The sequence below is a fragment of the Podarcis muralis genome, chromosome 8, assembly GCF_964188315.1.
Source record: "Podarcis muralis chromosome 8, rPodMur119.hap1.1, whole genome shotgun sequence".
NCBI classification, from domain to species: Eukaryota; Metazoa; Chordata; class Lepidosauria; order Squamata; family Lacertidae; genus Podarcis; species Podarcis muralis.
The window spans coordinates 35306379-35329871 of NC_135662.1; the positions used below are offsets into that span (position 1 = coordinate 35306379).

The 23493-nt window shown below is 41.4% G+C and overlaps 1 long non-coding RNA gene across 9 annotated transcripts in view; it reads left to right on the forward strand.

Moving 5' to 3' along the window:
* The first annotated feature begins 1062 nt into the window (after nucleotides 1–1062).
* The window catches only part of LOC114600563 (uncharacterized), a 261139-nt gene continuing 238708 nt past the window's right edge, over nucleotides 1063–23493 (forward strand). Inside the window, exons 1-2 of one of the 9 annotated variants that reach the window (XR_013393910.1) lie at nucleotides 1065–1431; nucleotides 7027–7107. This is a non-coding gene — a long non-coding RNA (uncharacterized LOC114600563). Of the gene's footprint in view, nucleotides 1432–7026; nucleotides 7108–17475; nucleotides 17544–23493 lie in introns of all 9 variants that reach the window. The other 8 variants (XR_013393909.1, XR_013393914.1, XR_013393912.1 and 5 more) reach the window with 8 other exon arrangements.

Consider the following 23493-nt stretch of genomic DNA (forward strand, 5'->3'; position numbering starts at 1 on the left):
CAGGAAACGTATCAGCTTCCATAAAAGCAGGTCCGAATCTAGGCACGTGGTTTGAACCTGCTGGGTCAACCAAGGGAGAGTTTCGGAAGGCTGCCCTATGAACTGGGAGTAAACTGATTGAAATCAACGGGACTTACTGCGGAGTAAATAAGAGAGCGGAGCAGGTGGTCGTTGTTGCTTTAACTGCCTGCCGCGGAATAACAGTTTGCTTTTCTTTCTTTTTTTTAGTGGACACGAAATGAGAAGTCAGGTTTTGCCTTGCCAGATTAAAAAAAACCCGAATGAGTGAGTAAAGTTTACGATTAAAATAATGGTCTCTAGTGGTCTCTCTCCCCTGTGTTCTTCAAAACGCACGTGCGCGCACCAGCTAGGCAAAGTAAACTCTTGTTCCAAGTTGCTAGTGCTGTCGATGGAAATGAGGTGGTCAAGAAGAAACAGTGGCGAAGGCCTCGGCTTTGCCTCCCTCCCAATGAAGCATTAGAGAGGCCCTTTTGTGGCTGCAGCAGCGGCAGCGCACCATTTTGACCTGGAAAGCCACAACAACATCCTGCTTTGCTTGAGCTGAATTCAAAAAGCCTGAGGGATGTAAACGCGGGGTAGGAGGGTAGGAGGCGCGGGAATCACCCATTCTGAATCTGTTTCTAGAAAATCCAGGCTAACAGCCATCGCAGAAAGGGGGAGGGGGGGAGAGGCGGACAAAAAGAAAAGTCCAGGGCTGCTGCAAAAATTCCCTTTCTGACCGGGATGTGAAAAGGGGCTTTACATTCTGTGTGAAATCTCCGTTGTTGTTTGGCAAACAATGGGCGACTGGAAGGCTGAGGGAATGAATAGGCAATCCGCAGGATGCGTGCGGGTCAGTGCTTGGGGTCTCCGTCCTAAAGCCCTCTTTCTCAGCTTGCCACAATAAAGTAGCATGAGGTTTTAAGGCTTTGCTGGGTCACCGGCCATCTCCTATTATTCTACACTTCACAACAACAACACACACACACAATCCAGCCCCCCCCCGTTAATCAGCACTGACCAGAGGCCCCTTTTGGAAACAAGAGGAGCAGAGTTGAAGAAAGACTCTCTCTCTCTCTCTCTCTCTCTCTCTCTCTCTCTCTCTCTCTCTCTCTCACACACACACACACACACACACACACCCCCTCAACAGGCCCTCCTGAAAGCAAGATCTCCTATTGGCACTTTGGACCAAAGTTTTCCACCCCCCTTTCCTTTTATCATAACAAAGCTTCCAACTCAGACCACAAGAGAACTGGACTTTTCTCCCCCTGTTTCTGGCCTTCTCATTCTTTCTCTCTCTTTCCTTGGCTCTGAAGATGATGGAGACTTTGTTGCAAGTAAGGATGCCTTTAGGTCAAATGGCCCAGGCCTAGCTGGGAGCTGAGATTGATCCTGGAAGGGAAAGCTGCTTCCTGAGCATCTACTTTGGTGAGGGAGTTAAAAGTGGAAAGGGGTTTGGGTGTGTGGGTGTGTGCAACTGGGCCATGTGCTTTAGAGCTGATGGATTAGATGTCATTCCTGAAGTTGTCTGAGGATTTCTTTCATAGTGTAGTGTATTGACTCTGGCAGGAGTTTGTGTTGCCTAGTACTGTCCAGTGTAGAATGCTTGCTACTAACTAGAAGGGACTATTTTGTACATTAAAAGGGTGGGGAAATTATTTCTTTACAAGTAGAGATGGCAAAAGACCTTCCCAACTCTACAGTGTTATGATTCTATGATACGTGATTATGATTCATGCTTTAAAGTATAAATGACTGTTTCTTTGTTTGGGTATTTTTTAAAAGTTCAAATTTATTTTAAGGTGAAGGATTTATTGAATTGCCCAGAAAGCAAATCTCTATATAATCTGCAATGTATGGGTATAATAACTTGTTGATGCCTATATATCAAACCCATGAGAGGTCCCCCCCTTTAAAACAATAAATTTGGTACTACTGTTTCTCCCTCCTAAATGCAATTCATGAGAGGTTAGTCCCACTGAATTTACCTCCAAGGGCATTACTAAGGCTGCAGTCCTATGCACACTTATTTGGGAGTAAGCACCATTCAACAAAGTGGGACTTGCCTCTGAGCAAACAGAGCTAGGACTGAGTTGTAAAGGAGCAATCATGTGCACACTTGGGACTAAGCTCCAGTGAAGTCAGTGGGGCTTACACCCAAGTAAGCATGCACAGAATTCCACAGCACATTTAATTTGATTGGAAGCAAGATAGCTTCTTCTTCTTTTCTTTTTGGAAAAAAAGGAAATAGATAGTTTTCTCTGCCAGACTAAACTGCCCAGGCTTTGCAGTTGTTGTTAAAGGGCAGAGCCTTATATGTACCTGAGTGGAAGAAAGCAATTTGTACCTGTGAAGAGATTGTACAAATTGAATCCCTTGTGTATCTTAGGGTGGGGTAACTTATGCTGTTCAAATGATTTATTCTGGGGTGGGAGAACTTGCTTTCTTAAAAGGAGTCTTTTCGATTTACAAAATGGTGGAGGATCCTTTTTAGTAAATAATTCCTAAAAGGAAAAAAAAAGATGTGTGAATCAGGGTGGTATCGCTAAACAGGTAAAAGCACTCAGATAAACTTGAAATAAAGTATCTGCACAATTATCTAGATGGGATTCTTTGTGGTATGCATATTCAGGGGGGTTTTTTTGGACTGCAGGGGCCCACACTCAGGGCTTTACTGATGAAGACAAGGAAGATCTTTTATGACACCACCTAAGGATTTCCCCTCATTCACACTGGGAACCCCAAGACTTGCACCATTTATGAGATATTCACATCCCTGCTTACAGTAGTAACATTGTCTGTCTCCTCTTTTTTGTCCTCTCAGGATTGTGTTCCTCAGATTTGCAGAAGTTGACATTTCAGTAAAGGAGTAATCAAGTGTTATCTAAATTATTTAGAGCCTGGGATTAAAGGCCTTAATGCTGAGTGCTGACAAGCTTTCAAATGTAGTCTGGGGAGGGGAAAAGTTTTGTATTCTCTCCTCTCTGTATAGACTTTGAAAATAATTTCGATATGTACTGTGAATTGTTTTTATTTTTTAGAATTTATGCACAGGGAGGATGAATAATTCTTTTACAAGTCATTCTCCAAAGGAATTAATAAGACCCTCCAAAATACAACCCAAGCCTATTACACCCAGGATTGTGGCATCTGTAATGCCATTCTTTTAGAAGATCAGTTGCTTTCATAGGTACTTGTTTTTAAAAAGAGCCCTATTGTTTTGAAACTCTTTGTTGGTTTGGTACACAGAGTGTGCATTAATTCAGTAAATCTTCATATTTTCCCTGTTAATCTTCTGCATTTGGAAGCTTTGATCCAGCATTCCTTGTCTTCCCAAACTCCCACTGACTTCCTTCTCATGTGTACCACAGAATAACTGTGACAGTTAATCACAACATTTAACCTTCTCATTTAATGTTGATAAATGTCAAATTCTACTCCAGCATATGGCTTCGGTTGGGTGATTTGAATATATGTTTATTTAACTTAGATTTTCTTCTTTTCTTCTTTTTCCTCCTTTTTTTGTAAAGGCAAGTTACCATATCAGTAAATTCTACTATAATGGTATACACAATTTCCCGTTCATTCTCATATGTTGTAGTACAGGGAACAGATTGCAGTATATTTAAATGGGGGGTAGCCTGGTGTGAATTTAATGCATGGTACCAGAATGAGATTCTCTTTGACATACCATTTAGAGCTAATATTATCTTAGATAATGGGCAACTTTCCCCTGGTTTGCTGACAGAGAAAAGGAAAATGTCAAGGTTAGGTTTTGCAAAGTGTTATATTTGAATAACATTCACATGTTCTCCTAAATTAGTAAGATTGCCCCCCCTTACTTGTATTAATATGCCATTTTATAAGGTCAAATTCTACCACATTTTCTCATGCTGTGGAGTACGGTATTCTATCATTGGCCTCATCAACTTTAAAGTGTAGACTCTTGATGCTGGGAGGAATGGCTATACTTGTCCCATAGGGATGTATGGGAGTGCTTGTAGCAGAAAGGGAGAAAGGCTCCTCGTATATTACAATATCCTTACACAATTCTCTAGTGACATAAATTACCCATTTCTGATTCATAGAAAGTGTCATTAATCAAGTAGCATTGGAATAAAGATGCGCACAAAGTCATGATTAGGTGATTGTACCAAGTGTTGAAAATGTTGAATTTAGATGTTAACCATCTGAATGTGTTTTATATATTTTTTTATAAGGCATGAAATGGTGGGGAAACTGGTGGACAGTAGGAATATGCCGTTTACAGTAGAATCCTACACATATCTGCTCAGAAGTGTCTCACAGAGTTACTCATTTGTACTCATTGTGCTGTTTGTGAATGACTTTAATAGATTTCATGGAGATGGCAGGGATCAAGCCTGCATAAAAAATATGTGCTCTACCACTCAGCTAAGGTCCTTCCTCTAGTATAAAAGTTGTGTAAAGGTATCATCCTAGAAAACACATTATTTGTTCTCAATGGGACTGCAGAGTAGATGTGTATAGAGTTGTGCTATCAGTGGATTAATTGGTTAGACTGCCGTGCATCCCATACATGTCTACTCAGAAGTCATAGAATCATAAAACTATAGGGTCATCTAGTCTCACCCCTGCAATGCAGGAATCTTTTACTCAACATGGGGCTGAAATCTACCACCCTGGGGTTAAGGGTCTCATGCTCTACTGACTGAGCTATCCAGCTCTACATCAGTCTCATAGAGCTTAATAAGGCTTACTCCCAGGTTAGTGGGAGTTAGAACGCCTGAATCAGTTAAAATACTTTGACGGGTTAAAAAAAGATGCCTCCTATTGCAAAGGCAACAGATTTCCTAAAATGTTGTTTTTGTTTAATCTATTTAACCTGGTAAGCTGCTTTAAAACAAGTCAGGCTATTTGTTCAGCTGGTCCAATTTCATCTGCTCTGACTGGCAGCTTCCCATTATAAATATAACTTATATTTAAAATCAAACCCCACCCAGTGTTTTGGAGAATCTATTGCCTGATTATTATTTTTTTTGGGGGGGGGCACCTTTTAATCCATCAGAGTATTTCAATTGATTCTAGGAGAGGACTTGCCCACTATCCTTTTGAAATGGAGATGCAAAGGATTAAAACCAGGACCTCCTGCATGCAAAGCGCTCTATCACTGAGCAGTGGTAGTTCTCCCTACTAGTATGAAAACCGTGGGGCAGGTGTCGTCCAAGAAAAGGCATTCTTTCTTTCCCACATAGGTGAGGATTCTAGAGGGTGCCTGCTGTGACATGTGCATTTGTCATATAAAAGCACAGAATGCCCTTCCTCCCTTTCTGAAACTATTGTTTTTGTTTGTATGTAAATTTAAGCAAGTGATCGACTAGCAGCGCAGTCCTAAGCAAAGCCCGTTTGGATCAATGGGGGAAATGTGCTGCCTTTGATTCATTGGTTAAGAGCGGTTCCCTCGCTGCGAGAAGCCAAGTTACAGGGAACCAGGCAGAGGGCCTTCTCGGTATTGGCACCTGCCCTGTGGAACACCCTCCCACCAGATGTCAAAGAGAAAAAGAACTACCAAACTTTTAGAAGACATCTGAAGGCAGCCCTGTTTAGGGAAGCTTTTAATGTTTAATAGGTTATTGTATTTTGGTGTTTTGTTGGAAGCCACCCAGAGTGGCTGGGGAAACCCAACCAGATGGGTGGGGTATAAATAAATTATTATTATTATTATTATTATTATTATTATTATTATTATTATTATTATTTAGATGACCATTCCAGTGGCTAGACTAGTGCCCCCTTCAAACAACAAACATCCAAAAGTATCAGAGAAGCTTGACATTTAAATGATCAATTTCCGAAGCTTATTTTGATATAGAACATTCATAGGATTGTGTATTTAGAAGGGACCCTGGCGATCATCTAGCCCAACCCCCGGCAATGCAGGAATATGCAGCTATCCCATTCAGGGATTGAGCCTGCAACTTTGTGTTAGTATGCTTTTTTTGGCATACAACTGTCCCCAGTTTTCCATATTAAAACACTGGGATTATTTATGTTGTATAGGCTTTTTTATTTTTGTTGTTGTTTAGTCGTTTAGTCGTGTCCGACTCTTCGTGACCCCATGGACCAGAGCACACCAGGCACTCCTGTCTTCCACTGCCTCCCGCAGTTTGGCCAGACTCATGTTTGTAGCTTCGAGAACACTATCCAACCATCTCGTCCTCTGTCGTCCCCTTCTCCTTGTGCCCTCCATCTTTCCCAACATCAGGGTCTTTTCCAGGGAGTCTTCTCTTCTCATGAGGTGGCCAAAGTATTGGAGCCTCAACTTCACGATCTGTCCTTCCAGTGAGCACTCAGGGCTGATTTCCTTCAGAATGGATAGGCTTGGTCTTCTTGCAGTCCATGGGACTCTCAAGAGTCTCCTCCAGCACCTTAATTCAAAAGCATCAATTCTTCGGCAATCAGCCTTCTTTATGGTCCAGCTCTCACTTCCATACATCACTACTGGGAAAACCATGGCTTTAACTATATGGACCTTTGTCGGCAAGGTGATGTCTCTACTTTTTTATTTTTAAACCTATCAAATTAAAGTTGCCCCTCTTGCGGTAAAACAAAATCTTACCACAAGAGCTTGCTTGGATAACAAGAAAGTCACATTGTTTCCAGATAGAAGCAGCTGTTAAGGAAGGTGGGAAAGAAAGGGGGAGACAATGTTACTTGGGAGCTGGAATAACAGCAGCCGCAAAGCTTGGCTCTTAAACTGTAGTACAGTGGTACCTTGGTTCTCAAACACCTTGGTTCACAAACACTGAAAACCGTGAAGTAAGTGTTCTGGTTTTCAAACGTTTTTCAGTGCGGTTGTCGGTTATTGTTTCTGGGGCGCCTGCACCAATCAGAAGCCGTGCCTTGGTTTTTGAACATTTCAGAAGTCAAACGGACTTCTGGAATGGATTAAGTTTGGCGCATTTGTTTTTGCTATTTATTTTGCATTTTTGTGGCTTTTTTTAAAAAAAAGTTAATTTGTTTTTGTGACTGTGTGGAACCCAGTTCAGCTACTGATTGATTGATTGTGTGACTGCCGAAATGGATAAAAGTCCCTCATCCAAACAATGACTATCTTCAGTGCAGGTAAGAAAAAGAAATAATTTTAATTTTTATCATCTACAATACTGTCTTATTTATTTTATAGTACAGTACATTGATTATGGTTTTCATTTTATGGATCAATGGTCTCATTAGATAGTAAAATTCATGTTAAATTGCTCTTTTAGGGGTCGTTTTTTAAAGTCTGGGACAGATTAATCTGTTTTGCATTACTTTCTATGGGAAAGCACTCCTTGGTTTTGAATTTTTTGGTTTTGGAAAGGACTTCCGGAACGGATTAAGTTTGAGAACCAAGGTACCACTGTATGACTCTCAGAGGTCCTTCAGCCACTCTTTCCACATCTCTGTTGGTGTGTGAGTAATGGAACTATAGTAAAGGTAAAGGGACCCCTGACCATTAGGTCCAGTCATGACCGACTCTGGGGTTGCGGCGCTCATCTCACTTTATTGGCCGAGGGAGCCGGCATACAGCTTCCGGGTCATGTGGCCAGCATGACTAAGCCGCTTCTGGTGAACCAGAGCAGCGCACAGAAATGCCGCTTACCTTTCCGCTGGAGCGGTACCTATTTATCTACTTGCACTTTGATGTGCTTTCAGACTGCTAGGTTGGCAGAAGCAGGGACTGAGCAACGGGAGCTCACCCTGTCGCGGGGATTCAAACTGTCGACCTTCTGATTGGCAAGCCCTAGGCTCTGTGGTTTAACCCACAGCGCCACCCGCGTCCCCTAACGGAACTATAGAATACAGCAAAAGAAGTCTTGGAAAGGAGGTATCATGGCTCTATCCAGGGCTGGCACCAGCATGCAGCACCCTCATGAAAATGCCAAGACCCATCACCACAGATACAGGTCTGGTTTGTACCACCCTTTCATTTTTCATTTTTGTCCAGTGCTGACAGGAGCGCCAAGACAATGTGACTGTACTTGCCAATCTCATTTTTAATTCCCTCACTGTGCGGTACCGTATGCGCTTATTGTGTAAGGGAATTAAAATGGTGGTTCCGGCATGTCTAGTCATGTGGGTCCAGTGCTCTTGTCAGTGTGGGTATTCAGATAAGCCTCCCAGGTGTGTGCATGTGGGTCTATTCCAAAGGCCACTCAAACATGAGGAAGCCAGCCCTGGCTGATCAGTGGTCACTAACTTAGGGCTCTCAAAATGTTAGGCAGGGCCTCTGTACTGGAACCTGGCAATCCTATCTGACACCACTATTGACTGATTGAAAGCTGCCTGTAGCCATTCCCAATGTCAAATTTCAGAGAGGGCATTCCCTGTGGCAGCCTCTGAGCTATGAAATTTCCTCCCCTCAGAGGTGCATCTGGTACCTTCATTGTATAACTTGCTTCTTAGGTTTAAGGTCCACCTCTTTATGATGGTCTTTGACATCTATGGTTTGTAGGATCCATGTGATTCTTCTGATTGAAAAAGAGTGGTACCTCGGGTTACATACACTTCAGGTTACATATGCTTCAGACTCTGCTAACCCAGAAATAGTGCTTCAGGTTAAGAACTTTGCTTCAGGATAAGAACAGAAATCGTGCTCCAGCAGCATGGAAGCAGCCGGAGGCCCCATTAGCTAAAGTGGTACTTCAGGTTAAGAACAGTTTCAGGTTAAGAACAGACCTCCGGAACAAATTAAGTACTTAACCTGAGGTACCACTGAACTGGTTATAATCTTGTGTTTTTATATTGCTGTAACCCAGCCTGAGGCCTTATGCTGAATGGTGAGTACAAAAGCTGCATAATAATAATAATAATAATAATAATAATAATAATAAATAAATAATTCAAATGCACCACAAGCTTGTCAGCAAATGGGAGATGGTTGAGGGAAAGCCGTATTATTCAGTGCTGAAGGACATACACAAAAACATGAAAACAGCCTGGTTTTTTTTTTTTTTTAAAGTTAATGGGATCCTGGTATTCCAAATATGGGAACTAGATAATGTGATGCCCTCTAGATGTTTGAACTGCGAATCCCATCAACCCCAGCTAGCATGGCCAATGGTCAGGAATGATGGATGTTGTAGTCCACAACATTTGGAGGGCACCACGTTGACTCCACCTGGCCTAATGAGCCTCGTTTAAATGCAGGGGCTTGTTCCTGAACACCATCTCTTATCCAGCTCCATAGGAAATTGTTCATGCCCACCATTGGTTCTGCTCTGCACTCTCTTTGACTTTTGTGACTAGAAAGCACAAAAGCTCTCATCAATAAATTATGCCAGGCAGGCATATTTGCATAGATTCACTTAATTCTCTTTAATTTATTCCAGTGGTGAAATTAAGATTTCATAGAAATCATGTTGTTTGTATCCTGCCTTTCCTCCAAGGAGCCAAGAATAGCATTCAGGCCTCACAACAATTTTTTAAAATAGTGTGGGTTGAAAAACAGTATCATTACGAGGGGTAAGAAAACTGCTTTGAGGGTGTTGTTGTTTTTTAACCATCAAGTGGTATATACATTTTAGGAAACAATTAAATTATGAAATTAGAAGGCATTTGCCACAGATTGATGCTGACCTGTGAGGTAAAATTGTCATTTGTAAGGGCTGATGTGGTCTAGAGCAGTAATGGGAAGGAGCAATATGTGGATTAGAGTAAGGAGGAAAAGCTTGAGGCATGACAAGTGATAGGGAAGAATGAGGAAGGCTTATATGTTGGTCAACAGGAACACACACAGGGGCACACAGCAGACGTGGCTACTTCTGGCTGCCCTCTAGCATACAACACAACTGGAACAAAAGGGATAAAACAAAACAGGAATGTTTTCGAGGAATAATACAGACCCCATGGTGACATCAGGACTGGACAGCTTGTCAGTCATGCAGGGGGTGGGCAGCCCGAACATCTGATGTCCTAGCTAATGTTTATTTCTGCTTTTGACCTGCATCTTTTGGTGTGTCCCCCCCTTCAACCGAGAACATATCTTGAAGGGAAAAGTGGGGGAATGGAGATGGGAGTTTCTCCTTTTGCCACATTACATATTTATTTTCTGTCATATGAGATCCTGCTGCTACTGCTTTTACCACAGATAGTTTGGGCAAGGCAGGGACTGAAACTTCCCCAAATATCTGAGCCAAAAGCTTAGCAGCAGCTGTAGAAATATCACAATCTCTTAATGGCTGCTGAGCTGATGGTGTTATTTAAAACAAAAATACAGTATTGTGACATTCATAAAGACATGTGGAAGCATCCAGGATGTCTGCTGTAAACAGAGTGTTGTGAATGAAAACTCAATGGTAAACTGCTAGTTTATTTACATTTTTAAACAAGATCTCTATAGTTGTGTGGTTAGGGGGGGGGGTTAGCCCATTTATAAAGAGTTGGATGGTGCTCCCCCTCTATGTCAAATCCCATTTATCTGAGTGCTGCTGGTGCCTTTAATAGAGGAAGTGTGTCCTGCACACATTCTGCCTCAGCATAGAGAACCGGTGCAAGGAGTGCACAGCCCCACGGCTGAGGAGAGGAGAGAGCGAGGGAGGCCCCTAAGGCCAGTTCAGACAAAAAGCCAAGAAAACAGCAGGAGACCACAGTCAGGGGAAGAAGGCCCCAAGCTATGTGCCTAGTATTAAAACAGCAAAAATGGTAAGGGCTTCTTTTCGTGTGTGAGGGTGTGGGGGGGGGGGAGGAGAGGGGAAGGACAAATATGGTGACAATTTTCAATTGTTGAGCTTCCATATAAATTCTTACCAACTCTGGTTTTGCGTAACATAGTAAGGGAAATCAGATACATCAGTCCCAGTTCCATTTAGTATCATTTTGAAACCTGTGAAATCAAGTTTGCGTATTGTGAAAAACCCCATCCCTTCCACAGTGCCATCCATAAAGGTCCCAAAGATCTGTACTGAAATAAGTGAGTATAATTTAATTTAATTATGTGGCATCCTGGCATTCTCATTCTCGTCACCATGATTTGATTCACTAACCCTATTATTTTATTCTCTGTATGTATGTGTGTGAGAGATTGAAAGGAAAGAGATAACATGTATATTTCCATCCAAAGTTCAGCAGTCATTTTTGTACACCTACAGGGCTCTTCTCTTCTGAGTCAGAGAGTCCAAAGTAAAAGCTGCATTCAGCAATTTGTTCAGGAGCTAGGCCTGAACTACAAAGAAGCCTCATGGGCATCATTTCGATATATCCTGAACCAAATCAAGCTGATTGGGTGGTTTGGATTGAGGCAGTCCCAGATTGCCCAAAATTAGCCTGGCGTGCTCTGGTCCATGGGGTCACGAAGAGTCGGACATGACTAAACAACAACATCCCAATTAAACATGTGGTGGTGGGGGGTGCAGGGAGATGCAAGCAGAGACTCTCATCAATCTTTCTCCCCCCCACACTCCTTTCCAATGATCACATGTTAAATTAGGGGTCAAAACCCTGATTAAACATGTGGTTGGAAGGTGGGAGAGGAGACACAGGTGAGAGTCTGTGCTTGTGTCTCCTTCTGCCCCTTCTTCCCACTGCTAACCACATGTTTAATATTAGGATTTAAAACCCTAATTAAGCAGGACTGTGCAAGGGCCTCAATTTACTTTGAGGCCTGGGCGAAGCCTGGGACTGATTGGGCCCAATCCGAGGTGCTGAATCAGAATCCCTGAAATGGATTGGGGGAGGGGCTGTGCACAGCCCTGCTATGTATGACAGATTTGAAACAGGGTCACCTCAGTCATGGTGGTTTAGAAGTTCTTATATTTTGAACTGCTCTGAGATCTGCTGATGAACGGTGGTATACAAATTTAATAAATAATAAGTTTAGCAGTGTAACATATTCCTGCCCCCACTACACTGGTTCCTGCAATTCCCCAGCTCCCCAACAAACATTTTAACTATTTCAGGCTTATAGAATTTGAAAAAGGTGAATATACTGTCCTTGTGAGGAGGAATTAGGCTGCTTTCCACCAGCCTTATTCTTATTCTGCGTAGTGAGACTGTTTCAGAGTGCAAGCACTGAAGTTGTTACTCATAAGTATTATTACTGTTGAGTATTATTACATTAAAGTGATGCTTCAGAGGCCAACCATTGATGTCCTTATTCTTAACCATTATTAAGACTTTGAATAGTTCTATAGTTTAAAAATAATTTTATTTTTACACATGGGAAGCTGAAGCTGAGATAATGTACCTTGCCCCAGAGCACCAATGAGGGCCATTTCATTTTATTTCATTTCCATGCCATTCCATAACCAGTGTTCTCTGGATGGCTGACATCAAAAGTTAAAATACAACCCCCAAAATCAATTCAACAATAAATGTATATGTGGTATAAAACCAAACAGCAGCAGAGATAAACACACGAATGCTCATTCATAGATGACCACAACCTGAAACAATGACCTGAGGGGTTGATGTGTGAGTCTGTGGGAAAAAAGCAACAAAAGAATTTTGTGGCACCCTAAAGACTAACAAATCACATTTATTGATTTTATTAGAGCACTTTATATCCTGCCTTTTAGTGTAAATAAATACACCATTCATAGTGTATACCACCACACATCAAATGCCATAAACAGAGTTTGGGGTATTGCTTGCCTCACCTCAAGAATAAAGTAATAAAGTAATTAACACACTCATTGTGTGTGAGGTTCTTGTGAAACATGGACCACTTATAAACGCCATTTCCAACTCCTCGAAAGATTCCATCAACGGTGTCTCTGAAAATTTTTACACATCACTTGGGAAGACTGGCGAACTAATATTAGTGTACTGGAAAAAGCAAAGATAACCAGTGTTGAAGCAATGATTCTTCAACATCAACTTCACTGAACTAGTCATGTTGTGCGGATGCCTGATGATCATCTTCCAAAGCAACTACTCTATTCCGAACTTAAAAATGGAAAGCATAATGCTTGTGGTCAACAAAAGAGGTTTAAAGACTGTCTCAAGGCAAATCTAAAAAAAATGTAGTATAAACACTGACAACTGGGAAACACTGGCCTGTGAGGTGTCGTGGGCTTTGAAGACACTCAAACGCAAGGGAGAAATGTGCTAGGAGGAAGGCACGCTTGGCAAATCCACACCGTGATCAACTCCTGCCTGGAAACCAATGTCCCCACTGTGGAAGGATGTGTGGATTCAGAATTGGCCTCCACAGTCACTTACGGACTCATTGTTAAAACCGTGTTTATGGAAGACATTCTTACTCGGCTACGAGTGATCGCCAAAGAAGAGGAATGTGAGGAGTTACTGAATGATGAGTGAATCAGCCCAGAGTTTACAACCCAGTGAGTGAATCAGCCCAGAGTCTACAACCCAGTGAGTCTACTCCAATGACAATACTCTGTCCCTTGGACTACAAAGGTTTTTCTGTCAGATGTTGGATATGTACTTGGGCCATCTCTCTGTGTTGATCATCAAAGTTCTGGATGCACTCATACAAGCAAGCAAGCAAACAAACCTCTATCCATTTCTTCTATTTCTCTGGCCTGTGGCAGAATCTCAAAGCACTGGAGTGGGGAGAAGAGATGAAGACACTTGTATTTCCCTAACCCCAGCTTTAGGATCCACTCAAGACATTTCACTACCTGAGGCAAAGAACAAAAGGGAGGAGAATGGGTACAAAATTAGAATGAATTGGCTCTGTATTTCATTGGCTCTGACTCCATCAGTTGTTGGTCTGCCTGCCTTCTGCCCTACCAATCCCAATGGGCACTAACTACCTTATAAGGATCAGATGAAATGAAACAATTCAGGGAGCGAAGGAGCCAAATGGAGCTGGTCTTTCAGCTGAGATGATGGAGCAGCTTCATGTCCAATCTTTCCTTCTGGGTAGGTGAAATGGATTCTGCCAGGTGACTCCTGAGAGAGGGAGGGAGGGAGGAACCTGATGGAGCTGGTCTCTCAGCAGACCTGATAGAGGGACCCTGCTTCTTAACTTGTGAACTGCCCTGAAACCTGTGGGTTTAGGGTGGTATACAAATTTAATAAATAATAATAATAATAATAATAATAATAATAATAATAACAACAACAACAACAACAATAATAATAATAAACTCTTCAGCTGCTGCAACCTGATGGATCTGTCACATATCAAGTTGGATCATTGTCTTATTTGGGTTTCATCCAGTGCTACTTCTACTCAGAGTACACCCATTGAAATTAGTAGTCATGGCTAACTTCATTAATTTCAGTCAGTCTACTGTAAATGAAACTTACCTGGACGCAACCCTATTTCAGCAACTATCTAAGACCTCATAAGAACATAAGACCACTGCTAGAGCAGAGGAAAGTCCATCTAGTTCAGCATCCATAGTGGTCCAAACAAATGCCTAGGGGAGGACATGAGCACAACAGCATTCTCTCTTCTTGTGCTCCTCAGCAATTGGTACCCAGAGGCATACCACCTCCAGTGCTGAGGTACAAAGCCATGGTGGCTAGTAGCCATTGACAGCTTTAGCCTCCACAAATTTCCCTAAACATCTCTAAAGCCACCCAAGCTGGTGGCCATTACTATATTTTGTTTGACTATGCATTCTGTGAATAAATTCTTCCTTTTGACTGTTCTGACTATTACAATGGGCAGATTCACTAGATGACTCTGTTCTAATATGAAGAGTCTGGGAGAAAACTCCACCACACCATGCAAACATTCATATACCTCTGTCATGTCCCCCCCTTAGATTCCTTTTTGCTAAATTAAAAATCTCACGCACGTGCCTTTCCCAGCCCTGCTCTCTTTTAACTGGAGGAGCCAAGGATTGAACCGGGGCTCTCCTGCATGCAAGGCACGCACCCTCCCACTGAGCTACGGCCCCATGTTGTATTGACTTGGAAGTCTATTGATCTTGAACCATTATTGGTTGGCATGCAGTCTCATAGGAATAAGCTCTTTGCAAGTTTACTGGGCTTTAAAGTGAAGAATATTACTGGTGTAGGTTCTGTGTAGAATGCTAGACCATTCATAAAATAAAAATTATAGCTGCAAGTTCTTTTCTTTAATGAGTTGTTTCAGGCTTGTCGAGTAAAGTTCAAAGTATACCTTGCAGAGTAATTACAGTTCTAAATGGTATAGAATATATAATAAATTATATAGCATCAATATTAAACCTTATGCCATGCTCCTCGTGAGAACAACCCATTTCACAAGTTTTGTTCTTCATGTCGTTTGATTCAATATTTGACGTTAAACATTTCCAAGCTAAAGAGAAGATGAGATGATTATCTCCCAAAGCTCGTTTAAGCCACCGTTCATTGGGTTACAGCCAATTTGGCCTCAGTGATGATCACTGGCTTAGTTTATAGCTTAATTTGAATACTTCTTGCACCAGGAAATAAATGTCTACCATGGCTACTACCGCATCAAAATGGCATCACTGCTGTACATAGTGGTGTCATGCTAGTGCCAAATGGCACAAATTCATGCCTCCACAACCTGTGACACATCAAGATAAAGACAAGCTGAAACTCCTCTAATCATTTTTTCTTTTTCTTTGCAAAGTTGTTATCGTACTTCACCAGATCTTAGCATACTACAGTATTTGTAAGAATGGATTCCAAATTACATTGAATTTGTCCATAGCAAGTGTGCGTTTATATGCAAGTTGTTCATATGTTGCACGTTTGTATAAGTCTTCAATCCAATTGTAGAAGGAAGCCACAGTTTTATTTTTCCAATTCATCAGTATCAGTCTTCTTGCTGTGGTAAGGGCACAGATAGACCATTCATATTGTCCTTTTGTAAGGTTCCATGTGCTGGGTATATAATTCAAGAGGATATTTTGCTCTCTAACTGTAAGGTTGTTCCATACAGTTCTGTTGATAGTTTCAGTTACCTTCTGCCAAAACTCTTTCAATATAGGACAATGAAAAAACACATGGAAACTCATCTCATCCTAATTATCTTTGCTTAGAACCTAAGAGCCTGCTGAATCAGGCCAATGGCCCATCTAGTTCACGATCCTGTTCTCATAGTGACCAAGCAAAAACCTGTGGGATTTGTGGTTAGAATTGTGCTTTAGATAAGTAAGGAACCTTCCTCTTAACTTTCTTTTCAATTTGAGGCTACCAACTTAAGCCGCACTCCTAACTCCCTATACTCAGAAGGAAGTCCTATTGAATTCATTGATGGACACTCACAGTTAAGTGAGGTTAGGATTATTACCTGGGAACTCAGTGGGACTTATTTTTAAGTAGACATGGTTAGGATTTCATTGCTAGATGCCATGATTATCATAACCTGTCAGAATTTGGCAAAAACAAACCACAATTTAAAATTGTGTGTGTGTGTGTATTTGAATGACACCTAAAAACCATGAGGAATGTGCCAATGTGGAAATCCGATGTGGTGTATTAGCCAGCAAGCTAGGCTAGGGTTAAGAGAAGCAAGGTACAAATCGATACTCACCTTTGAAACTCACTGAGTAGCTTTGGGTAAGCCTCTGCCTCTCGGTCTACCCTACTTATCAGAGCTGTTTTGAAGCTAAAAACTATGCTTCTGAGTTCATTGAAAGCAAATTACATATTTAACAATTTTGTAAAATTATTATTATTATTATTATTATTATTATTATTATTATTATTTAAGATTGATATGATGCACTTCACTATAAATGGTCACAAAGTTCTCACAACATTTAAAATTATACCAAACCAACAAAAGTATAAAGCAAAATTTACAGCTCAGTTCTAGAAAACCAGTCCTTTATCTCCATAGTTTACCCTGAGATATGCATGTTGGGATCCACTCTGTTCTCTTGACTGTAATGGTCAATATGCAACAAATGTATCCCATTCTACTTGCACAACAGGACTGGCCCCCACTCCACCTGCACACCCTACACTCTCCGCAAATCTGCTCCAGAGAGTGTTGTGGGAACCTCCGGAACAAATTTAGATGGGCATGTGGGGATAAATTGAGAGGAAAGTCCTGTTGTGTAAGCAGAAATCCCTGCACTGACAGGACCATGACTTAGCTCTGCTTTAGATATAACTTAATCTGTTTCAACTGTTTTTAATATTGCATTCTTAATCTGTCGTAAGCCACCCTGGCGAAAGATGGCTAAGAACTCTAATAAATAATACCAACAAAAATATTACCATACAGGCCCACACAGTTAAAATACTCAGAAGTCCTGTATCAAGAGGATGAATTTCAACTGGTGCTGTCAGTTGAACTGTGTGTGTGTGTGTGTGTGTGTGTGTGTGTGTGTGTGTGGGAAAGTGCTCCATGTTTATTTGCCATAAACAACCTGGGACTTCACCTGACAAAAAACCCCTTAAAACAGTATTTCTGAATTGTAAGCAGAACGTTATTGCCGAATCCACACCTCAATAAATTATGAACCTTTTGGAGACCCGTAGCAGGAGATATTTTAAGGTTAAAAAATAAAGAAGAGAAGATAAATAGAGGGCATCATGCATTATAATGGAAGTTGTTTGTTCAAATCCTAGGAGAAATAGAAGTGGATTAACAGGCTTTAACTTCACCGTTTGAAAGGAAACATGTGTCTTTGCACAGGGTGAGTAGCAGGGTGAAGATGTACTATTATTTGCTACCTTTTTGATGTGTCTTGTTTAACATTTGCTCATATGTTTAGTCAAATGAGACAGAGCATTTGTATATACTTTACTGAATGAGGTGGGACAGTTCTAGGACATGAGCACACCAATGATATAAACTACACACATTATTCTGTCAAGGTGATGGCTAGGCCGGCAAGCCTGGACATTAAATACAGTGAGACACAATCAATCTTCTGCTCAATTGTTTTGGTTGCTATCACTTGATCTGTTCACATCTAGCAATATTCAAATACTGTGAGAACCGCAAATCCTGAGGAGAATCTAGCTCAGGCTGTGTACATGCTATACCTTTAGATCATATTCAAAACACTTTCCCCCCTGTAAAGAACTCTGGGTTTGTTAAGGGTTGCAGGGAATCACAGTTCTGTGAGGGGTAAACTACAATTCCCAGTATTCTCTGTGGGGAAAATGTGCTTCAAAAGTGCTTTAAATGTCTAGTGTGTATGTAATCCCAGTCTGTTTTGCTAGGCTAATGCACATAAACAAAGCTCCACATGGAGGCCATTTTTTATTTTATGGTTACATGGCACACCTGCTCTACAAAGCAAGCCAGAGCAGTGGCTCACCTCACAAACTGGACACTGCAAAACACCAAAAAGGGCGTTGTGGGAGTATAGAGAAAATTGCCAGACCATTAAGTGCCAAATCTCCTCTCAAAAATGGCTTCCCTGGGCAGATCAGGAACCACCTTTCAGTGGCTGTCTTTCATGTGAACTGTCGCCAAATGGAAATTGGCAGAAGAGAGTCAATCAGACATTGATGATTTTGGTACCTCAATGCTACGCTCAAAGATTGATGTAGGGACGTTGTGTGGAAGCTGTATTTCATTAGGGTTTTTAGTATTTTGACTGGTGTTTTATGGCAGCCATGCTGACTCTATGATTCTTCTAGTATACTTGCAGATGTGCAGAGGTCATCATATGTAGTGACACAAAGCTGGTATCAGACAAATTTAGTAACACATCTGTTCTCCAACATGCTATCATGTCTTGGCCTTGACATCTATTTAACCTGGTATGCATTTGTAGAAAAAAGAATAAACTGATGATTTGTGCATCTGAAGTTAAATGGTTAACACATTACTTTTACTTAGATTAGGATGGGGCGCATGTGACTCTCCATGCCTTGTTGAACTACAGTTCCTAACACAATCCTGAGTATTGGCCATGCTGTTTGGAGCTGATGGGAGGCACCAGCTTGGCTACCCCTGTTGTAATGTATTAAACCTTGAAAAGCCACAGCAAGCCAACCAAAATTTTCAGTTGCAGTTGGTCAACACTTTTTTCAACACCAGCTTTGGTCAATGAGAAGCAAGAAGAGGCACACTTTCACTTCTTCAGCCCTCCCCATCCTTTGGCCCTGCAGATGTTGTTGGTCTACTACTCTCATCATCTCTGACCATTGGCCACATTGACTGAAGATGATGGGAGCTGTAGTTCAAAACATCTGGGTGAGGGACACCAGGTTGGAGAAGGTTGCTTCAAAGAAATTAGGCATCCAGGAATATAGTTGCTTTATTGATTCTTAGTATGAAAACCACTCATCTTACTGGTAGATGGTCCCTGCAATACATTATTATTATTATTATTATTATTATTATTATTATTATTATTCCATTATTTCTTAGGTAAAAGTAGCTCTTTGTCTCCAAATGATGAAGCAAGCAACCAAAAGAGAAATCACCCACCAAACCATACAGCAAGAAATATTTTGCATAAATACACACGTCTCCAGAGAGAATGAAAGGAAAAGATGTCTTAAAAATTATGGTGATTTAATTTTATTTTGCCCAAGAATGACATTCTCCTGAGTATTTGTGAAAATGAAGATGAATATGCAGGGATCCATTTGGTTGCTTTTGCGCCAGATGGCCAGTTGCAGAAGCTGAACTAAGCTGAACTGATTGATTCATTTTTGCCATATTGCACGCTGGCATTTACCAGGGTTCACATAATTCAAGTACTAACATTTTTGGTGCTTTTTCACTTCCTAATTCACCCCCCCTTTAGTTCCTTAACCCAAAAGGAAATAAGTAATTTCCCCAAGTAAACTGTTTCTGTCTCGCCTTCCCCATGCATCATAATAAAGATTTAATAATAGAAGAACTAATGAAATATGATAAGAGACCAAATACAAGAGACAAAGTTGCACGTAGTGTGTTGTCACCAAGCCTTCTGCTAAAGAAGCTGAACTCGGGACCCCTGAAGAACTTGGTAGAAAAAGAGAGCCAGTGTAGTGTAGTGGTTAAGAGCGGTAGTCTCGTAATCTGGGGAACCGGGTTCGCGTCTCCGCTCCTCCACATGCAGCTGCTGGGTGACCTTGGGCTAGTCACACTTCTTTGAAGTCTCTCAGCCCCACTCACCTCACAGAGTGTTTGTTGTGGGGGAGGAAGGGAAAGGAGAATGTTAGCCGCTTTGAGACTCCTGAAGGGGAGTGAAAGGCGGGATATCAAATCCAAACTCTTCTTCTTCTTCTAGAAATAAGGTCAAACTTAGGCTGAGAGTAAAAATAAAAACGTAATTAATAGAAAAAATGTATTCAGCTTTACTTTTACTTTTGAAACGTTATGGCCATGATTCAGATAACAGAATTATGGTGGCATAAATATCATAATGCATAACTTGGTTTTCTCTTATATGCAGCTACCATGCCAGATGTGAGGGGAGCCTTCTCTGAGGTGGCTCCCAGATTATGGGATGACCTCCCCTCTGATGCACATCTTGCAGCAACATTGTCTGCTTTTCAACAATTAGAATTAAGAAACAGGGTGTCTCTGAGCGCACAGTCAGCCCATATGGTTCTTGTGCCAGAATGCATCTCATAGTCATTCTATGAATAAAGCTACTTTTGGTTTTCTCCCAAGCTTTCTTTATTAGGGAAACCTAATTTATGAAGAAAATATCTTATCGTTCTTGCTGTTTTTCAACAATTGGCAGCTGGAAATCCTTGACAAGCTCTGCAGATCATCGGATCTCCCAGTAGATCTGGGTCTACCTTCTGCCTGCCCATGCCTTAGGCAAGACATTGCCGCCCAGCTTCTGCCTCCCTGCCTCCCTTGCAATACGTGGAGAATAGAGTTTATTTGTTCAAGGTTATTTGTATGGATTACTAGAATAAAATGGATGAATTGCTTTGTATACTCTAAAGGGAAATGGTTTAAGGCTGAAGTGCAAATGAACTTTATCCATTGGAAGCTGCCCAATTCTAGGTTGGGGATGATGAAGCTATGGGCCTCTGGGAGGTTGCTGGACTCCAGATCCCATCTGCTCTAACCAGTATGGCCAATGGTCAATGATGATGGGAGCTGCTACCTGACACGGTTTTCTCCAAGGACACCCAAGAACTCTAAATTTGACAATGCTGAGAATTTTCTGCAGCAGATCATTCGTCTTTTCACAGAACTGTAGTTTATTTGGACTGAACAGTTATTTAGACCCAGGGAAGAGCCAATGCAGTTGAAACTAGTTTAGTTTAGCAATAAGGAAAGATTCATTTCAGGGTTGGGGTTAAGCATGAGGCTGGTTTCGTCACTACATTGAACTAGTGAATCAGCCTGTCAAGCTCATGAAAATGTAGCAACGTATGTCTATTCCTAACTTCCCTAAAATGAGGAGATTTTGTGAAGTTATTTCAAGGCTAGAACTCAGGACAAACCATTTACAGTACTGTGCCCATTAGAAATCCACAGTTAAGTTGAGAGGTAGATATTTACTGTGGTAAGTTAAGGGGAACCTCTCTGTCCAGAAGTTGTGCACTTCTGAATATCAAATGTTGTGGATAACCAGTGGCAGCTCCTTCTGCTTTGCTTGCCTGTGAAATTTCAGAGGCTGGATTTTTGTTGGGGGGGGGGGGAATGTTAGATAGGCCTTTGTCTGATCTAGCAAGGTAATCCTAACATTCTTAATGACTTAATGACCACATTAAGTGCATTTCACTCAAAATAAGGAGGGGGGAAATGCCCATGATTGTATTACAGTCCTATGACCCTAATGTTTGATAATATCCTTTCACAGTTACATTGCATCTGACAAGCAACATGCAAATGAATTGATTGGTTCTGCTTGCACAAACATAATACCACTGGTAGCTACATTGGTGTGAACTGGTGGTGCGGTTTAAAGTTCTCTATCTCTCTGTGTAAAAGGGACGCAGGTGGCGCTGTGGGTAAAAGCCTCAGCGCCTAGGGCTTGCCGATCGAAAGGTCAGTGGTTCGAATCCCCGCGGTGGGGTGCGCTCCCGTTGTTCGGTCCCAGCGCCTGCCAACCTAGCAGTTTGAAAGCACCCCCGGGTGCAAGTAGATAAATAGGGACCACTTACTAGCGGGAAGGTAAACGGTGTTTCCGTGTGCGGCTCTGGCTCGCCAGAGCAGCGATGTCACGCTGGCCACGTAACCCGGAAGTGTCTCCGGACAGCGCTGGCCCCCGGCCTCTTGAGTGAGATGGGTGCACAACCCTAGAGTCTGGCAAGACTGGCCCGTACGGGCAGGGGTACCTTTACCTTTACCTTATCTCTCTGTGTATGTAGAAGAGAAAGAGATAAGAATCCATCCCACCTATATAACCATCAAAACTTTACTTCATACAAACTGCAGTTTCTAGGTTGCCCTTTGGGGAAGTAGGATTTATAAATACTCTAAATAAAACCAGCAAGTAAGTGATGCCATCAGATTATAGCCATACGTCCTTATGCACTGATGTGTGGATAAAAGAGCTTCCTCATCTTGAAACTCCTTTCACTTTCATTTCAGTTGATGAAGCGGATTCAGATGAATGTTCCTTTGTGCTCTCTGATCACATTCAGAAAAAACCTCATGTGTGCATTAGAAACCATGTGGTACTACAGATGAGAGCAATGAACTACAATCCTATACCCTCTTACATGCACATAGACTCGCTGAAACAAGGCACAGACAAATGCCTCAGTTTGAAAGGGGATTAAGTGGTTGCAGAATTGTAGTCTAAATGTGTGATGGGCTGTTATTTAAAGCTGCAGCATCTTTGCTCCTGGAACATATAATACTAGTGGTTGAGAAAATTGTGGTTGGGTTGTAAAATAACTGCAGCTTCTTAGAGAGATGGCATTTAAAAACAAATAAATAGTAATATTTTTATTGCTTTTGAAGATGCCATTAAATAGAGTTTCTAAACCTGACCTTCAGCAAACTCATTCAAGGAACTGAATATTTAACCAAACAAGCCCGAACAAAAAGCAGATGGCCCAGATATGGAAAGTCTGACAGGGGAAAGTTCTTTCATGTCCAGAATTGTAGGGTCTGTTAATATAAGCATCAACATTTCTTAGGAATTCCCTGTGCATCTTTTCTACAGTCTATAACCTACATCAGTGGGTTAAACAAAACAGTCAGAAATCCCAGACTATAGGATTGAAAGGGATTAAAAAGAGTGAACCTACAGTACTTTTATTGACCTAGGTCCTCACATTAACCTGATCTGATCCTATAATTACTCTGAATAGAATAGGGCTTACAGTCCTCCTTAATAACACCCCATGCTTTTTATTCTATAAAGAGCTTTTCCATTCATGTAGCCCCTTCTTTTGAGATATACAGATCTGTTGGTAAGAAAGAATATGTGTGTGGCTTTTCTGCCTCTCCAGGGGAGAAAACTACCTAATGTGGTGTCTAGCATGCTTGCCTGCACACATGGTACAAATATTACACACACACACACACACTTCTTATTTCACTTTTTAAACAAAATAAATAAAAGTTAGTTCTTATTTCATGTTCTTTAAGAAAGAAAAGAAGTATATATATATATATATATAGAGAGAGAGAGAGAGAGAGAGAACAGAATCTTCAGCCACAGTTATTCTCCTTATTTGAGACTTGTTTGATGATTCAATAGTGTTCTCTATTTATCCTTA